This window comes from Scyliorhinus canicula, chromosome 14, assembly GCF_902713615.1.
Source record: "Scyliorhinus canicula chromosome 14, sScyCan1.1, whole genome shotgun sequence".
Classification (NCBI taxonomy): Eukaryota; Metazoa; Chordata; class Chondrichthyes; order Carcharhiniformes; family Scyliorhinidae; genus Scyliorhinus; species Scyliorhinus canicula.
In genome coordinates this window covers 137,522,492-137,541,823 of record NC_052159.1, presented here as the reverse complement: position 1 = coordinate 137,541,823, position 19,332 = coordinate 137,522,492, and positions in this window count along the sequence as shown.

The following is a 19,332-nucleotide window of genomic DNA, read 5'->3' as shown; positions in this document are numbered from 1 at the left end:
AAAGCCAATATCTGTTTTGGTACTTGTCAGGCACTCAAAGTTAAGTCAAGGTTTGGTACTGCACTTTCACATTCTGTAGTATAACTTAAACTGATGAGTGTGATTGATTAATGCTAAAATTGTGCGTGTGAATAAAGATTATTGATTTGAAACGAAGTCGACTCGCAGTCATTTGTCCACTGCATATGGATTAAAGACACACTGTGCACAACATGCTAATGCACGTAAATGGCGTTCCCGACAGAGATCAGCGGGAAACCCAACCCATCAGTAGCCCGTCATGAAAGTGGTGAGGGGGAAATTCTGAGTTGATTTCCTGCCAGCAGGATTCTAACATTTTGTTTCTCCATCCCCCACGAAACCAGCCACCGGAAGGATCAAAATCTCCACCCAAAGGATTTTGTGGTGGGTCCCAGGGTATTGGAGAATTGACCGTTGGAATTTCAAGCTTCTCCACCAATTTCCCTTGATGTCAGCATGTTGGGACGTCCGCAGGGTCCTGACTTGCAATTTGGGTCATACGTCTGGTCTATGATAAACTGGAGACCGGAAGATCCTATCAGCTCCACTAAGGGCAGCAAGTATTGCATTTAATGAAACTCCAGCATTTTGAATCTAAATGTATGATGATTTCAAAATCCTGAGAACGAGGCGACATATCAGTAAATGTGTTTCTTGCTCAATTGCTAAATACTGTGACGTATAACCTGGACCATGAATTGGTGAATAAATTTTGGTTCCGATCGGGATAAGGTTTCAGAAGTTAATTGACAATGTTAGAGATTAAATTGATTGTGACAGCCTTACCTCGGCATTATTAATCATCTCAAAGTTTCAGATCGTGTAGCACAGAAGTTCTGGACCAATGCACTTCACAGATATTTGCTGAACCTGAGAGAAAAGTCTGCCCTACTTCCCTTTAATCTGTCTGGTTTAATCAAATCGATCTCACGCTATCCTTTGAAGTCAGTGCATTCCTGTTTTGAGCTTTTCTCTCTGAGACGACTGTTCCACGGAACCAATAGCTACAGGTTTTGGCTTTTACTTTCTGTACAAGAGTCAACCACTGAAACCTCCTCCTCTAAAATCAAAGGACATCTTAAATATTCCCGGCCGCTGTTTGTACCGAGGGAACACAACCTGCTATAAAGGTCATCAGACCGACAGTGAGTTTGCTTTTAGAGTTCTTGTCTGCATAAAGGACAGTACTCTCAATATATTGAAAATAATTCCGCATTGGGGTTTTGATAATATCACTTTTCAAAAATGTGCTTGGTGCTCAGAGGTGTTTTTATTTAACCTTTTTTTCCCCTTCATTTTTAGTCTTCGTGCATCACCAAAAGCACAATCTGATCGTTGCTAAGTGACTCAATGGAAAATCCCATAGGTCGGTCTTTGAGCTGGGTTTGAATTAATTAAAGGAGCAAATAAAAGTCAAACCTTCCAGCTCAAGAAGTGGGAGTTGAATTTAAGCTGCCCTCATTTGGAGGAACCTGGTGGTTTGGGAGTTAAATCAGGGATTTTGTTGGTATTTTGCCGCACGTTTAAGAGGCAGCTAAGGTGATGGAATTCTCCGCCACCTGGGCATTGGTGGGGGCGGGAATCACGCCCCACCGATCGGCGAGGCCCCTGCGCCGATTCTCCGACCTGCGATGGGCCGAAGTCCCGCCGCTGAGAGGCCTCTCCCGCTGCCGTGGTTTGAACCACCTCTGGTGGCGGGGAAATTGGCAGCGCGAGCGGGCCCCCGGGGTCCTGGGGGGGGCGCGCGGGGCGATCGGACCCCGGGGGGTGCCACCACGGTGGCCAGGCCCGCGATCGGGGCCCACCGATCGGCAGGCGGGCCAGTGCCGTGGGGGCACTCTTTTGCTCCCTCCTCTGCCACGGCCTCCACCATGGCGGAGGTGGAAGAGAATCCCCCAGCGCGCATGTGGCGGTGGTGACGTCAGCGGCAGCTGACGCACCGGCTCATGCGCGAACCAGCGAAGGCCTTTTGGCCATCCCCGGAGACGGGCGGCAGGCGTCAAAGGCCGTTGTTGCCTGATTTGGCGCCAGTCAGCATGGTGCCAACTGTTCCGGCGCGGACCTAGCCCCTCAATGTGAGGGCTTGGCCCCTAAAGGTGCGGAGAATTCCGCACCTTTGGGAGGCCCGACGCCGGAGTGGTTGGCGCCACTCCGCTACGCCGGGACCCCCCGCCCCGCCGGGTAGGGGAGAATTTCGCCCCAGGATCCTATGGTGTATTCCAGAGCCACTTTCTATAACCTACTGATAAAAACAGTCCATCTAATCAAGCCTGCTGACTGAAATAGGCCCTCAAACCTCAGTGGAAATATATTTTTCTTGAGGCAGACATGTTTTTCCAGGCCCCAGGAAAAAATATTCCTGAGTTGTTTTTTGCCATCCCTTGCTTCCTCTTTGCGGTTGCCCATCCCAGGACTTACTTTGCTGCCAGTCAGATGTCATCTGGGCCAAACTACCATATTCCTAATGGATTTAAGGGTGGGAAACAAATGCTAGCCTTGCCAGCAATGTCAACATCCGGTGAAAGAATAATTAAAACAACATTGCTCGGGTCAAAAGTGGCGAACATTGTCAGGGGTCGGGGCAGGCGGCTCACCGATTCTATTTAAATCAAATCCAGCCCTCGAAAGGTCTAAGTTGCTTGCACTTTATCATACTTGATATAGAACCATGGAATAAAACCATAGAATTCCTACAGTGCAGAAGGAGGCCATTCGGCCCATCGGGTCAGCATTAACCTTCTGAAAGAGCACCCTACTTAGGCCCACTTCCCCAACCTATCCCCACAACCCCACCCAATCTTTGGACATTAAGGGGCAATTTAGCATGGCCAATCCAGCTAACCTGCACATCTTTGGACTGAGTGAGGAAACCGGAGTAGCCGGAGGAAACCCACGCAGACACGGGGAGAAAGCGCAAACTCCACACAGACTGTCACCCAAGGCAGGAATCCAACCCGGGTCCCTGGTGCTGTGAGACAGCAGTGATAACCACTGTGCCATCGTGCCACCCTTATAGATAATGTAACGTTGATCAATTCTTGTAAGGGGCACGTGTTAGTTGTTTATGTCAGAGCAATGTTAGGGGGCACATTGGAGAAAGCAGGAGAGTGTGTGTCAACAAAATTGGTCGTGGATAACCAACTTGCCGGGGCAAATAGATTGTGTCTGCGGTCTGCTTCTAGAATACTGATGATGTGATGTCTGAACCCAGTAGGCCTTTTAGACTCACTGATGGAGAAGTACGTAGGATTTTATCAACAAGATTCCTTTGGAGTGAATCCTCCAGTGCATAGTTCAAATATGACATAATGCCCAGGAGAATATTTTGTAAAGGATGCAGTGGGAGCAAGCATGACCTCCTTCAGGTAGATTTACTCAGCCTCAGTGTCAAGAACAATTGACCTGAGTCGTGTTTAGTTTGCTAACAGGTGAAGTGTGAAATGCTTTATTCCATCCTTTGTTAATTGACGTATGGAATGAAGTGAAACATTGGCGCCAAACTGTCTTTTCACGGAAATGTAATGATTATCTTTCTAACCTTGGAGATTTGGAATTCTCAAGCAAAATACTGCAGGTACTGGACATCTGAAATAAGGGCGGAAAGTGCTGAAAAATCTCAACAGGTCAGGTAGCATCTGAGGAGAGAAACAGAGTTAAAATTTTGCATTGATGACCTTTCACCGGAACTTTCAACAGGAGCCTTTCATCAGACTTGGAATACAGCCTGTTGAGGAACCTTCATTTAAATAACCCATTTTGGTGCCTCCATGATTGCATGATATGTATTTTAAGAGTTTTATAGTATCCATTATGGATGAAACATTACTACAGTTTCCAGATTATGTGCAATAGTTAGATGCACTGACATAGGACCAGAGAATCCCTACAATGATGAAAGAGGCCATTCTGCCCATCGAGTCAGCACCAACTCCCTGAAAGAGCACCCTCTCTGAGCACATTCATCTGCCTTATCACTGTAACCCCTTCACTCCACCTAACCTTTGGACACTAAGGAGCGATTTAGCATGGCCAATCCACCTATCTTGCACATCTTTGACATCAAAGGCAAATTACTGCACTTTATCTCCCAATTGTTTCTGCTTGAAATTGTAATGATTGTACTGCGTTAATGTGCAAACAGAATGCAAAATTAAGTCATTTTTTTACAATCAAGTTATTAACCAGCAGTTCAGGAGGTTTCCCCAACTGTCCAAGAGTTATAGAAGCAGGAAATAAGCTTGAATCAAGAAATATTGATACACACAACCATCATAAATGAGAAATAGAGGGTATCCTTTGAATCAAGAATGACTTTTGCTTCCCGAAACCAAATGTGCTCAGAGCATCCCAGTTTCTCATTGTTGTGGTATACCTTTCGGAGGTGTGGTTATGTTCCTAATGTACAGCAGTGTAACCAATGTGATGTAAGATACTCTGTGATTTCCGTATGCGAGCATTCTGAAGAAGGTTCGTGTACAGTGAAGACCTGTGTATACATGTACAAAGATCCTTGAATGAAGAACCTACATTATTGTGTCGCTGATCGCATCTTGATTGCAAAGTCGTAGTTATCACAGCAATTAAGGAAACACACAGTCTGTGTAATTAAACATTCTGCAGAGAAGAGGTTCATGCTGGGAAGGCCAATTATCAGATCGATGGCTGGAGTTTCTACAGGCCTTTGGCAACAGGCTGGGAAGTAGGAAGGCTGGCAAAATGGATGGGAAGGTGTCAGCAAGGATGTACAATGTCTTCCCACCACCATGCCGTTTTGTCAGTGATGGGAAAGGTGGCATATCGATCCCTCACCTGATACCCAATTGAGTCACTTGAGTAGCCATTTAAAGGCTATTTGCCACGACCACAGACAGAGGAGGATTTACAATGAATCACACTGTTGTATCTGTAAAATCTCAGATACTTAGACCAGTGTAATAATCAAAATGTTTTACCCAGGTGCTCTTATTTGTGAGATGAACAGAGGACAAAATGGCACAGTGGCACAGTGGTTAGCACTGATGCATCACAGCTCCTGGAACCTGGGTTCAATTCCGGCCTCGGGTGACTGTGTGAAGTTTGTACTTTCCGTGTCTGCGTGGGTTTCCTCCGGGTGCTCCGGCTTCCTCCCACAGCCCAAAGATGTGCAGATTAGGTGGATTGGTCATGATAAATTGCCCCTTGGTGTCAAAAAGTGAGGTGGGGTTACTGGGTAACAGGGATAGGGTGGAAGCGTGACCTTTTGTCTGTGTGGAGTCTGCACGTTCTCCCCAAAGATGTGCAAGTTAGGAGGATTGGCCATGCTAAATTACCCTTAGTGTCCAAAAAGGTTTGGTAGAGTTACTGGGTTACGGGGATAGGGTGGAGGTATGGGCTTGAGTGGGACGGTGCAGACTCGATGGGCTGAATGGCCTCCTCCTGCACTGTAAATTCTATGAGTCCCATTGTCTCACCCAGACCCCAACACATTAATGGATACTCCTATTTATCCAGGGTGATTCAAACAGGATCCATTGTCCTCTGAAATACCCTCACCTGACCAGTTAATTTCACATTATGGAGTCTGATGGCTTCTTCCTTCGTCCTGCTGCAAAGCATCTGGGAATGTGTTGAATGTTTATAGCATGGTCTTGTTTTGTTGTGTAAACATGAATGGGTAATCACAAAGTCCATACAGCAATAATGAGTTTATGTGTTGACTTGAGTGCTCTTGTGGCAGTTTCTGTTCCTGGCCTATGTGTCTGGTTGGCGCGTTTTGAGAACAAAGCACTGTGCTTAACCACAGGGCTCCAACCAATGGAAGGGACCGCTCCGGACCAGTGTATTGGGGATCCAATCGGGGCTCATTACTCTGCATTTGCTGATAGGCTCAACAAAGATATATGAGGCTGTCAGCATCAAATGCAGTGTGAAATCAGACACTGATTTGTGGATGTGAAAGAGCGGGAAAACTGATGTCGAACTGTTGACTTGAGGCCCGTGCGGGCGAGGCCACGCTGAAGGAAAGGAGAGGCTGCTGAGGTTTGCTGATCAGTCAGCGAACAGGGTTATGCTGGTGGCCGGCATGAGCGGACCCAGGTCAGCAACAGCAACAGTCGCATGAAGCACAGACCCCAGTAATCAAGCCACGAGGAGCTGCTGAGCAGAGGAGCAGACCCAGGCTAGCAACAGGCGCACAACAATGCCCCAAGGCGAGGTAGAGGCCTGGCAGCCATGACGAGTGAGGCAGGCGGCCTTGAAGACCCCAGGCAAGCAAGGTGAGAGAGATTGTGAGAATGGGAGAGTGTAGGGGTTGAGGGGAGACTGTGAGGTGATGCGGCTGGGGGATAAGAGTGTGAGGGTGTGGTGGGAGGGGGGACTAGAGTGTGTGGGGAGTTTGGGTTACAGACTTGCAGGGGGGGAGAGTGTGGAAGGGCCAAGTTGCATTAGGGAGGGATGGAGAGTTTGCAATGGAGCTGGGTAACCATGGGGAGGGAAAGTTAGTGAGGGGAATGGGCAGGAGGAGAATAGCGTGAGTGTTATTTGAAATCGATGATTGGAATCGCAACTTCATAGTTAAAAGGTGTATCCAATTTTTACAGAGCTTGAATCTGATACAATGGTGGGATTAACTGTATTAAAAATACACCTGGTCTTTCAGACACTTTATTAGTTGCCTAAAATCAAGATCTGTTTCTTTAGCAATATGAAATGACATTATCAATCTTCCAGTCAAAAGCACAAAAAATTGAAGGTAAGGCAATAGGAGGGAGCTAGGCAAAAAGACAGTCTGTAATTTTACTTTAAAAAATTCAAAGCATTCAACAGCTCACAAACTGCACGTTCATCCTCATCCAAAAAGATTTCTGGAGATACCACATCACCTGAAAAGTTGAACAAGAAGTGGACTCTCCCAAATAGTAACGGAACGATCAAGATATTGTTGATTCCTTCGTTGAATAGAGGGAAGAACCCTACCCTGAAAGCATTCCCTTATGGACGACATCTGGTTGTGATTGAATATTTTGCATGAGATAAACCAGAAAACATAGGTAATATGGAAAATATGAGCAAAGAGTTTGATATTGGAGGTCGAAAGCAGGTTAGAATTCTTCACGTTTTCTGTGGGTGAAGAGAAATTAAAAATTGGTTGATTTTTTTCAGGAACCTCTTCAGTTATGTTTGCAAATCATACCCTGGCCCTAGTGAATGGAAAGAATAATTCGTCGATGGGTACTCTAACTGGAGAAATGTTGGAAGAGGTCTTGCTGAAACTTCGAAAGCATGTGGGCGGGTTTCTCCGTCCCTCCGCACCAGATTTCTGCTGCGGCTTGCCATCGGGATTCTCCATTTCACCGGCTGATCAGTGGGGTTTCCCATTGTGGGGCAGCCCCACGCCGTCAGGAAACCCCCGGGCTGCCGGCAAAACGGAGAATCCCGACGACGGAGAATTCAGTCCCATATTAAAGCTGTGTGTGCGTTCGTTCAAAGTCATACATTGTGTGGAAGAATTGATTCTGCATTATCAACTCAGTTTGAAAAGGAGTGTTCTTACTGAAGGAAAGTGCCGAGACGTGCTGTTGCCAGGGTCAAACTTCTGTCTTCCTTACAACTACCTCTAGAAGGACATGATGAGTTATCATTTTCAAGTTGAAAAGGTAATGTTTTAGCCTGCCTTGAATATGTCAGTGAATTTGTTCAGTATCTCAAGGAGCATTTGACACGTTATCAATATTGTGGCTCAGGTAAGACCAACTTTTTAATGGACTAAACATACGATGACTTCATCAGTAATATTGGCAGAGAGGCTCAGAAACCAATTCACTCGTGAAGTAAAAGATGCAAAATATGATTCCGTAATAGTTGATACAGCAGCAGGGGCAGGATTCTCTAATCCCGCGGCAGTGTCCATGCCATCGTAAACGCCATAGCGTTTTATGACGGCGTGAACGGGCAAAGTCGAGGACTAATTCTGGTCCCGTCAGGGAGCCAGCACGGCACTGGAGCAGTTCACACCGCTCCAGCTGTTGATCCCAGCGAGAACTGTGCGCCGCGGGATCTGTGCATGCGCAGTGGCGCCGGTGGCAATGCGCACATGCACAGTGGCACCGGCGCATGCGCAATGGCCTCCTTCAACACGCTGGCCCCGAGGCAATATGTGCAGGGCTACAGGGGCCGGCGTGCAGGAAAGGAGGCCCCCAGCCAGAGAGGCCGGCCTGCCATTCGGTGGTCCTCGATCAGGGGCCAGGCCACATCGGATGCCTCCCCCGAGGTTGTAGCCCCGCTCCCCCCCCCCCCCACAGGCCGCCACCCGACCCTCCAACACTGAGGTCCCGCCGGCTCAGAGCAGTTTAGAACGGCGCCGGCTCAGCCCATTCGGGCTGGCGAATCACAGCGGGGTAGCGTAGAGCAGCCCACAACCGGTGCTGTGCCAACCACGCCGGTGCCAATGGTGACAATACTCTACTCTGTGGAGAATCGCATGCCGCTGTTGGGGCGGCGTGGCCCAGTCGCGGGGATTCTCCAGCCCGGCCCAGGGCTGGGAGAATCCCGCCCCAGATGTGAGTCATGTTGACCAATTACGATTAATTCTAAGATAAGTGATCAGCTATGGTGACGTTGTAAAGAAATTTTGTGTTTTGTCCAGCTACCGTCCCACACTTCTGAGTGTCTGGGGGCAACGATTTGGAAATCATGGCAAATTTAGGTTTGGACATCAAAATTGTTATGGGCGGGGCTTGGCTAACAACAAAAATATAGCAGGAAAATATTCATGTCTAGAAGCAAAATGGAACAATGCAAGTCCCTGTGCATTATTCATCCCATGTCCCAGTGATTACTTCAATTTCAACTACAATGCTGCAACTGAATCCTGTGAGAGAGCTGTACATTTCATGAATTTGTTCAAAAAGCATCTGCCTTTTTTTCAGTTTTGTGGCATCGGTGAGATATGTTGCAATCACGTTTGGAGCTGGCAAATGGAAATAATTTTGTCATCAGTTTAGTCTTGTCTTGCTGTTTTGGTTTTGAAAATAGCCTTTGCTGATGGGGAGGAAACCTTATTGGGCGCAGCCACAACAAAGTTAGAGAAAAAACACTTGTGAAAGCTGAAATAAAATCCTAAGCAAGGAAGTTTGAAAAGTACAATATTGCTGTTTTTACTCTTTTGTGGAACTGTTTACTTCAAAGAATTAATGCCAAGAGCAAATTGCTGCTAAATATTGATACATTATTCTTTATTGTGTCAGGAACCTTTTTTGAATCCTTGTCTGCCCCTTATTTCCCATTTTTATTTCTGCCTTGCTGGCTGCTATGAAGCTGCAGACTTTGATTTTAAACTGAAACAACTCTGGTCTAATTAATCTAGTTAATATTGATCTGCTATTTGAACTGGCCCAATCACTTTATTCAGTTCAATGTGCTATTTGGCACAGTCCAGTGGTGTCATTTTGATGGATTTGGCGAACAACCAATCAACTCTTCTGGAATTCCGGGACTTGTTCAATTTTCAATTTTGTTTGGTGAAGCGTGTCAGAGTTTTCTGGGAAGAAGCGCAGACCCCATTGTAATTCAGTTCTGCTTCGACCTCGAGAGCAGCAAGAAGCAGGTTTAGACCACTCTCGTTATCAGCCAACACTGGCAAGTTAAAACACCCACTATCCGGTCAGGCCTGTGAAAGCTTAACCACTGATTAAAAGGCTTCAAGCAGTCTCCAGCCAGGTCTGTGAAAGCCTAACCTCTGTTTAGAAGGCCGAGGAAGGCAGAGTGCTGACAGTTCTCTCCTGAGATCTCTAGAGGTCTGGAGGAAAATACCCCTCTTCCCTTTCTCTTCACTAGTTAATCTTGATCTGCAGAAAGAGCAGACAAGCATTTGAGAGGCAGAGTGGATGGAAACCATCTTTCAAATTTTCAGGCATAGAATTCAACGATAGTTTCATTGAGATTGAGGTCAGTCAGGTGAAAGTGACTCCCCAGAGGAAATTCTACAGCTGCAGGTTTTAATTGAAGGCGCAGACTAGAGGGGCCAGTTCATCTGGTAGATTTCAACACTTCACATCCTAAAAAGATCATGCCTACAAAGACACCAACCTCAACAGTGAAGAAACTTATCCCTCATTCCCAGTTTAATCCCCATTACTTTAACTTCCCCTACCCCCACAGTGTGACTGTCTTGTGTGTGTGTGGTGTGTGTGTGTAGGGTGGGACCATCTTTACTTTCAATTTCACAAGAGGTAAGCTTGGATTTTGATTCAGCAATTGTTCATACATATTTTTAGATCTGGTTGCAGGCTTCCTTACGAAGCAGTGATCAATCAATTTGTATATTATTGGGGCTTACACCTTTTCGTTCTGTAGGGTGAGGGCGATTGGCATCAGAAGGAGTATGACGTGGGGGGGTGCAGAAATGAAGGTGAGTGCAGGGCCCCACAGACTGCAAATCCGCCTCTGTCCACAGGCACATTGCCGCATCGTGGGGGTCTGTTGCCACATATGGGGACCACCAACCAAAACCTAAAAACTAGAAACTTCCCCATGGGGGTGCCACCATTTTTCGCACTGCATGGTCCATGGGGACAATAGCTAGCCCCACAGGCAATTGCTAACACCACACAATGCTGCTTGTACACCGTGAACCCCCCACCCCCTTCTCCCCCCATGGGACATTGCCTGCCTTGCCCCAGCATAACCTTACCCCGCTTATCCTTCTTTGTGTGTGCCTCAGCCTTTGAGGTGCCCTCTCCAGGCAGGGGCACCCTCAGCGTTGGCCACCACTAGCTCTGATTAGGCTGACAGCTCTTGAGGATGGGTAGCGACCCTTAATTTGGATAACAGCCTCAACAAAGATTACTTAGCTGGTCACTGTCAATGTCGTGCCTGTGGCCAATGAGGGGTCGACCCTTGCCCAGCAGTGGGGCGTCAGCCGCAACAGAAAGATTCAGCCCCATGCTGATATAAGCCTTATTGTCAAAAATTCTGCAAGTGAGTAATGAACACTGTCTATTTTCATCTTGTCAAACAGTTGCTCAACCCTTTGAAGTATCGGGTAAGGAATTTGAGGTGACTGATTATTTTATTTTCCCTGTTATCTTCCTTGTTTCACAGTTGAATTGTCTGTGGTGAGCAGTCCTGCCCCTGTGCCTGGATGCACTGTATTGTGCGGACATGGCAACTTAACGTGTAAATTGGGTTGGCTCCCTTCACCTAACATTTACTGTGAACTTCACAATCTGCAGGAGCAGGAGCATCTACTCCCATTTCCAGGCTGAATTAAATCTCTCCAGGCAATCTGAGTGGCCATCCTTTGTGGGTTACAAATCATGGTGAAATGCTCAGGTGCAAAAGAAGAGGAGCTTGCACATCTTGTTACAAATACTAGGTTAGCAAAATTATTATGTTTCAGAACAGTGTATTTATGTCAAGATAAAATGGAGAGGGTCACGTGACCTGTACTGAAGTCTACTGAACAACGGGCCTTGGCAGTTACAGGTCAAAGTGATGCCCCGAATGTGTGGAGCGATGGTGTCGGGTGTTCATGGTTGGAAATAAATAGCAGCAGTCTCTGAGTTTACAGTTGGTAGATTGCAAATCTCTCAAAGTTCCAGAAAGATGTTGAAATTATTGGGTTGTAAGCAGTTGTGCTGACAGCCATCCATTTACTTCCAAGATGAAAGAGAGTCAGGGCTAAGAATAGCGAATCAACATTTCTACCTCAATGTAATGTTGCCATGGGAAAGAGTGCAAAGCAAGCCCTTTTTACATCAGGTTGCAGGCTTTCCTACAAATCAATGAATATCATCACAGACAGTCACCAGTTTTGTCCGGTCAGCAGAGAGGAGAGGCTGCTTGTCTTTGCAAACTGCCACAGCCAAGACACAGAAGGGCGACAGTCTCTCATCAAAAGAAATCCCACAGCTATTTAAGGATTCTGGGAGATTCGTCCTCGCATGGTGCGTGGCTTTACTGCTGGTAGTGGATTTCGGAAATTCTCCAAACACGAAAGGAACACCTGGACCTGGTCACTTAAAATTGCTACTTGGAGAAACAAGGAAATGCTAACCCATTGGAATATGGGAGCAACTGTGGACTATTTGCTATAATGGCTGTAGTCCAATGGAGATGCAATGTGTGATAAGAATAAATGGGAATGTTCCTTTCTGTAGTTTAATGTATAAGTTGCTAACAAAAGGAAAGTAGGATTTAATCAATAGTGTTACTTTTAGTCATTTGTTACAGCAAACGTTTTAATCTTATGGTCTCACTGTTTTAGCTATTAATGCAAAGTTCATTTTTTTTAAAGTTAATGACCCCTGCAGAGATTGTAACAATCTGAAGAGCTCGTCAATTCAAATAAGAATTTCTGAATGCTTTACAAGGGAGAAATGGACACTGAATGGGAAACGATCAACTTGGAAGAAAGGAGTGGAAGTCAAAAGCAGGACGAAGAGAAATGTTTTCTCGTAGCTTTGGAAAGCAGACAGAATTAGAGCAAACATTTCAGGAGACAATTCGAGAGAATCTATTGGAATTCTGACATATCCATTAGTTTCTGCTGATGGAGCAGTGCTGCAGGGGTTTATTTGTGGTAAATTCAAACTCGGATTAGGGTTAGACTCGTCTTCGTGGTAGCATTCTTAAATTGAGTCAGAACACCAGCAAGTAATTTTACCTGATAATTGAATACAGTACGAAGTGGATTCTGCACTGACAGAGGTGCCGCCACTCATGTATGTTAGGCACAGATCCCAACTTCCCTGTTGGACGGATGTAAAGGATCCAATAAACTATTTTAAGAAGAGTAATGGAATTCTCCTGACGTCCCTCGACCAACATCACCAGGTCAACTTAGTTGGTCATTGTAAATTGTGGGAGCTTGCTGTGCTGAAATTGATTGCCTTGTTCCTCACAGCACAATCAGAGGAAATGTGCTGTGAACTGCTTTGGAATGTCTTTAGGTCGGGAAAGGTACCATACAAATGCTGGTTTTATTCTATTTTCAAACCAGAGAAACAAAGGTTAAGACCTGGGACATAGAGTATGACTTGCAATGTATCTTGGCTACCAATAATATGTTTTGTAATAAAAATTATAGCAAACTCACAATCAATATTTTTTGTTGAATAACTACTCTGAATAAATAATTTGATCAGCAAAAAAAGCCACTTACAAATTTTTAAAAACAATGTAAGAAAGATAGGATTTCGAGAAGGGTTCTGTATTTAATTAAACCTAGCGCAATGTAGAAAAGTAAACAATGTACTTAATGTTCTTTTTATCTGTCAATCATATGCTAAAATCAAGTATTCAAGATTTTGAATAGCAAATGCATTAAAGTGAGCTTTGTTTCAAAGAATTTTGCCCTGACGTGCCTTGGGTAGCACAGTGGTTGCTTCACAGCACAAGGGTCCTAACTACGATTCCTGGCTTGGGTCACTGTCTGTGTGGAGTCTGCACGTTTTCCCTGTGTTTGCATGGGTTTCCTCCGGGTGCTCCGATTTCGCACCACAAGTCCCGAAAGACATGCTGTTAGGTGAATTGGATATCCTAAATTCTCCCTCTGTGTACCCGAACAGACAGCGGAGTGTGGTGACTCGGGGATTTTCATAGTAACATGTTGCAGTGCTAATGTAAGCCTACTTGTGGCACCAGTAAAGATTATTATTATTACTATTAGTTGAAAAATTGTCCTTCGGATGTGAGAGAGCAATGCTGAGAACTTGTTTCCTGTCTATAATTGGACTTGAGAAAGTGGTGGTGAGGCATCCATTTGAACCCCTGCAGTCCGTGTAGTGTAGGTGTATTCACAGTGCTCTTCGAACAGAACTATCTAGATTTCGACCCAGTGTTAGTGACAAGATGCCAATATATTTCCCAGTCATGGTGGTGTGTGACTTCGAGGGGAACTTACAGGTGGTGGTGCTCCCTTGCATCTGTTGCCCTTGCCCTTCTGGCTGGGAGAGGCTGCTTTTTTGGATATAACTTTTGAAGGAGCCTTGGTGAGTTACTGTTATGCAACTTGGTGAGTTGCTGCTGTAGATGGGACACACTGCTGTCACTGAGCGCAGCTGGTGAGGGAGTGAGTGTTTATTGTGGTGGATGGAGTGGTAGTCAAGTAGGCTGCAATGTCTTGGATGGTGGTTGGATATCTTGAGCGTTTTCTTGGAGCTGCACTCATCCAGGGAAATGGAGATCATTCCATCACACTCCTGACTTATGCCTTGTAGATGGTGGATAGGCAATTAGAAATTAGACAAGGAGCAACTTTCTGTAGAATTCTCAGCCTTTGACCTGCGCTTGTTGCTTCAATATTTATATAGCTGGTCCAAATAAGTTTCTGGACAATGATAACCCCCCAGGATGTTGATGGTGGCGCATTTCGGAATGGTAATGCCGTTGAATATCAAAGGAAGAACATTCAATTCTCTCTTATTAGTGATGATAATTGCCTGCCACCTGTGTGCTGTGAACCTCGTCCAAGTCTTGCCTCATGCCGACACAGACTTCATCAGTATTTGAGGAATTGTGAATGTTACTGAACACTGTGAAAACCTCCCCAGTTCTGAGCTTATAATGAAGGGAAATTCATTGATGAAGCAGCTGAAGATGATTGAACCTTGGACATTACATTGAGGAACTCCGGGGCAGATGTCATTGGAGACTGGTCTCTTTCAGCCACTACCATCTTCCTTTGTGCTAGATTTTACAGCTACCAGCGAAGAGAATTTGTCCATAATTGCCATTGACTTCAATTTTGCTAGGGTTCCTCGATGCCACACTCGGATGTTGAAGGCAGCTTACTACCACCTTACTTCTGGAATTCACAAACAATGAGGGATGCAACTTTTTCTCATCACGTTCCAAAGAAAGATGCACTGATTAAAGGCTCAAAGCCCAATCGAATATTTCAAAATCCCTCCCAAAATAAGGAGTGGAGCCCTCAGAGAGAATAAAAGCATAATGATACTGAGCCCCAGGTGCAGGGAACCATCTAGTATTTTACACAAAAGAACCTCAGTTCCAGTATGGAGGGACGGCATGATCAATTTGATGCAGCAAGTGTAGCTGCTGGGACTAGGGGAAATATACTGGCATGCATTGAGAATTGGTTAGCAGGCAGAAAACAGAGAAATAAATGGATCTTTATTGGAGTGGAAGGCGGTGACAGGTACGGTACCACTGTTTGGCCCCAGCTATTCACAGTATATGTCAACGATTTGGACGAGTGAATCAAATGCAATATTTTCAAGTTTGCTGATGACACACAAACCTAAGGACATTTTGAAGAATGGTGAGGAGGAAGTAAAGAAGCTTCAAGGTGATTTAGACAAGTTGAGTGAGTGGGCAATTACATGGCAGATGCAGTATAATGTGGGTAAGTGTGAGGTTATCCACTTCAATCGGAAAAAAAACGAATGGCAGAGTATTATTTAAATGGTGATGGATTGGGAAATGTTGATGTACAAAGGAACTTGGGTGTCCTTCATTGGCAGGTGCAGTGAGCAGTTGAGAAGGCAAATGCTATGTTGCCCTTCATCGCAAGAGGACTTGAGCAAAGACCTGCAGCTGTACAATTGTATCTTACTGCAGCTGTACAGGGCCTGGATGGAACACACCTCAAGTATTGTGTACAGCTTTGCTCCTCTTACTTCAGAAAATCTTGGACAAAGTTCAACAAAGTTTCACCAGACTGATTCCGAGGATGGCAGGATTGTCGTATGGGGAGAGATGGCGTCAGCTCGGTCTGTATTCACTGGAGTTTGAAGAATAAAAGGGGATGTCATTAAAACAAAGAAAATTCTAACAGGGCTGGCCAGAGCAGATGCAGGGATGACGTTTCCTTGACTCGAGATTTTATAACAAGATGTCACGGTCTCATGGTACGGGGTAGGTCATTTAGGCATTAGAAGAGGAGACATTTGTTCACTTAGAGGTGATGAACCTGTGGAATTCTTCACCACATCAGGCTGTGGAGGCCAACTCAGTGAATATATTTAAGTAAGAAACAGGGGCGGGATTCTCTGACCCCCCGCCGTGTCGGAGGATCGCCAGGGGCCGTGTCAATCCAGCCCCCGCCGTGTCCCGAATTCTCCGCCACCAGAGATTCGGGGCCAGTCAGCAGGCCCACCCCGACGATTCTCCAGCCCGCAATGGGCCGAAGTCCCGCCACTGTCAAGCCTTTCCCGCCGGCGTTGATCAAACCACCTACCTTACCGGCGGGAGCAGGCGGCGCGGGCGGGCTTTGGGGTCCTCGGGGGGGGGGGGGATGCGGGGCGATCTGGCCCCGGGGGGGGTCAGAGAATCCTGCCCACTGATCGGCGGGCGGGCCTGTGCCATGGGGGCACTCTTTTGCTTCCGCCTTCGCCATGTTCTTCACCATGGCGGAAGTGACCCCCTGCCCTGCGCATGCACGGGGATGACGTCAGCAGCCGCAGACGCTCTGGCACATGCGTGGCCATCCACCAGCCGGCGAAGTCCCTTCGGCCCCAGCTGGCGTGGCGCCAAAGGCCTTCCACACCAGCCGGCGGGACGGGAACCACTCCAGCGCGGGCCTAGCCCCTCAAGGTGAGGGCTTGGCCCCTAAAGGTGCGGCCCTTTGGGGCGGCCTGACGCCGGAGTGGTTCATGCCACTCCATCACGCTGGGACCCCCCCCCGCCCGGCCGGGTAGGGGAGAATCCAGGCCCAGATTTATAGACACTGTATGTGTCAAAGGGCTTGGGGAGAACAGAGGCATTGCATTGAGATAGAGGATCAGCCATGAAAATATTAAATGGTGGCACAGGATTGATGGGCCGACTGACCTAACATGCTCCTATTTTCTATGTTTCTAAGTTTCATATCCTCTTGACTCCATTAGGCTATCTTTATTTTTTATTCTTAACATTTAGCTTCCTCTCTTGCAGATTCACTGCAGCAGAAAGGGTCAGATGATGAGGAAGAACAGGAAGGGTATAAGGAATCATAGAACCACTACAGTGCAGAAGGAGGCCATTTGGCCCATCGGATCTGCCCCAAACCTCTGAAAGAGGGTCCTAACCAGGCTCCCTATCCCTGCAACGCCATAACCCCACCTAATCCGCACATCCCTGCGAAATTCAGCATGGTTAATTCACCAAACTCACATCTTTGGACTATGGGAGGAAACCGGAGCACCCAGAGAAAACCCACCCAACACGGGGAGGACATGCAAACTCCACACAGACAGTCACCCAAGGCTGGAATTGAACCCGGGTCCCTGTTGCTGTGAAGCAGCAGTGCTAACCACTGTACCACCATGCCATGGCGAAGCGGGTGAGGACGCAAAGGCCCCAATTTAAATAGGAAGTGGGTGTGCATTACAGGGCACGTTTGTTCTTATCAGAGAAAGGCCAGTGAATTTGTTTTGCATGATCATAATATTGCCATGTCTGAGCATTTCACCGACATTTGGGAGGGATGATAGGGCTGGGAGGACAAAGAAGGCTGAGGGGAACATTTCTGCTCCCCCTGGCTCAGGAGAATTTCAAAGAAAAAGAATGTTTGGAAACATAGTGTGGCCTCTTCTGGCCTGTTGGCTCAACCCAGCATCCTTCTTGTCGGGATTCAGTACCTTACAACAGGACGAGACGTGACAATACATTTCAGCAATGGAGCAACTTTATTCAGAGAAAGGCATGACAAACCTATGCACTAAAGATAAAATTCAGGGAGTGATGAACAGGATATTGTGAGCTACTTACCTCCATGTTTTATCTGGGTGGCAGGGTTCACCTCTTTACTCGTTGCTTCTAACTTTCCTGCATAATTTACGGATTTCTTGCTTCTTTCTTCCTCCTTTACCTTTGTTCTTCCTCCATCAGATCAAACACCTTGAGGGGACGGTTCTTATGCTGGCAATACTCCGACTGACTGCCCACCAAACCTTCCAATTGCAACTGTCCATGTACATTTCATGACCAATCCAGTGGCTTATGTCCAATCATAAGTATGTACCTATCCAGGAACCAAGTCTGCCCACAAATATGAAAGCCTACAGAGCAGTAATATTGCCCACTTTTCTCTATGTAGCTGAGACTCCGATTGTGTATCGGTGTCATGCCAAGAAGCTCAACCATTTTCACTTGACCTCTCTCTCAGAAGCTTCTGAAGATCAGATGGCAGGACCAATCATCAGATACTGAGCTGCTCACCCGAGCTGGCATGCCAAGCACCCACACCATGTTGAGACAGCCACTAAAGAGCTGGGATGGTCACGTAGCCAGAATGCCTGACACTCGCTTACCAAAGCGAATCATCTGCGGAGAGTTTGGGGCACGCCCTCAAGGCGGATTCAAAGGAAGAACTACAAGAACATCCTGAAGGCTTCACTCGGGAGTATTTGATATTGTCTTCGAGTCCTAAGAGAAGCTTGTCCAGAATCGCTGCGCCTGATGCAACCAAACATGAAACAGTGCGGCCTCCTTCGAAAGCAAGGGCCTGTCTGAGGCAGAGAGACAACGCAAGGGGAGGAACTCCTGAGCCAGCAACCTATCCAAAGCTCGACCATATGTGGCATTCTATTCTAATTGTAGCAGAACTTTCTAAGGGCAGATCTTTCTGGGTGCAGATCAACGTTAGCAGTTACCTATGCACCCACCTGGTCCACCAAACCCCAGCGGATGAACATCTTAATGAAAAAAGATGAAAAACGAGAAGCAGGGGTGTGTTCATGTGAATAGCATTCACCTATGCACAGTATCATACACATTCCTTTGTGAACCCACCACTCCTGCAGTTCTATTCTCTCACAGTTCAAACTGTCTTGCTGATGAACCATCAATCGAACGCGAGACGAGTTGCTGTACAAAAGTTAGGCTTTAATAAGCTAGAACTTAGCCTTGCGGTCCACTACAGTAAATGGACGACCGCCGGACGTTCTGACTATTTATACCTCGGTATGGAGGCTTGGTTAACTCAGCCTCTTGACCAATCGGAGAGCCGTCACATGACTGGTCTCAACCAATCGGTCGAGAGGCACATGACCGACCAGGGCCAATGGTAAGCCGGTGTTCTGCACCAATGGCAGACAGCTGTGCAAATCATACCACCACACTTGCTGCAAGTGTGCAGGGCGGTGGTGAGACCAATCTGAAGCACTGTGTACAGTTTTGGTCCCGATTTTAAAAATGAATATAAATGCTTTAGAAACAGTTCAACTCATCTGGTACCTGGGATGGGGATGTTGGGATAAGCTCGCGGCGTATCCATTGGAGTTTTTAAGATTGAGAGCTCAACTTGTTGAAACATATAAGATCCTGAGGGGGCGAGACAGGGTGGATGTTTCCCCTTGTGGGAGAGATTAGAACTAGGGGACACAGTTT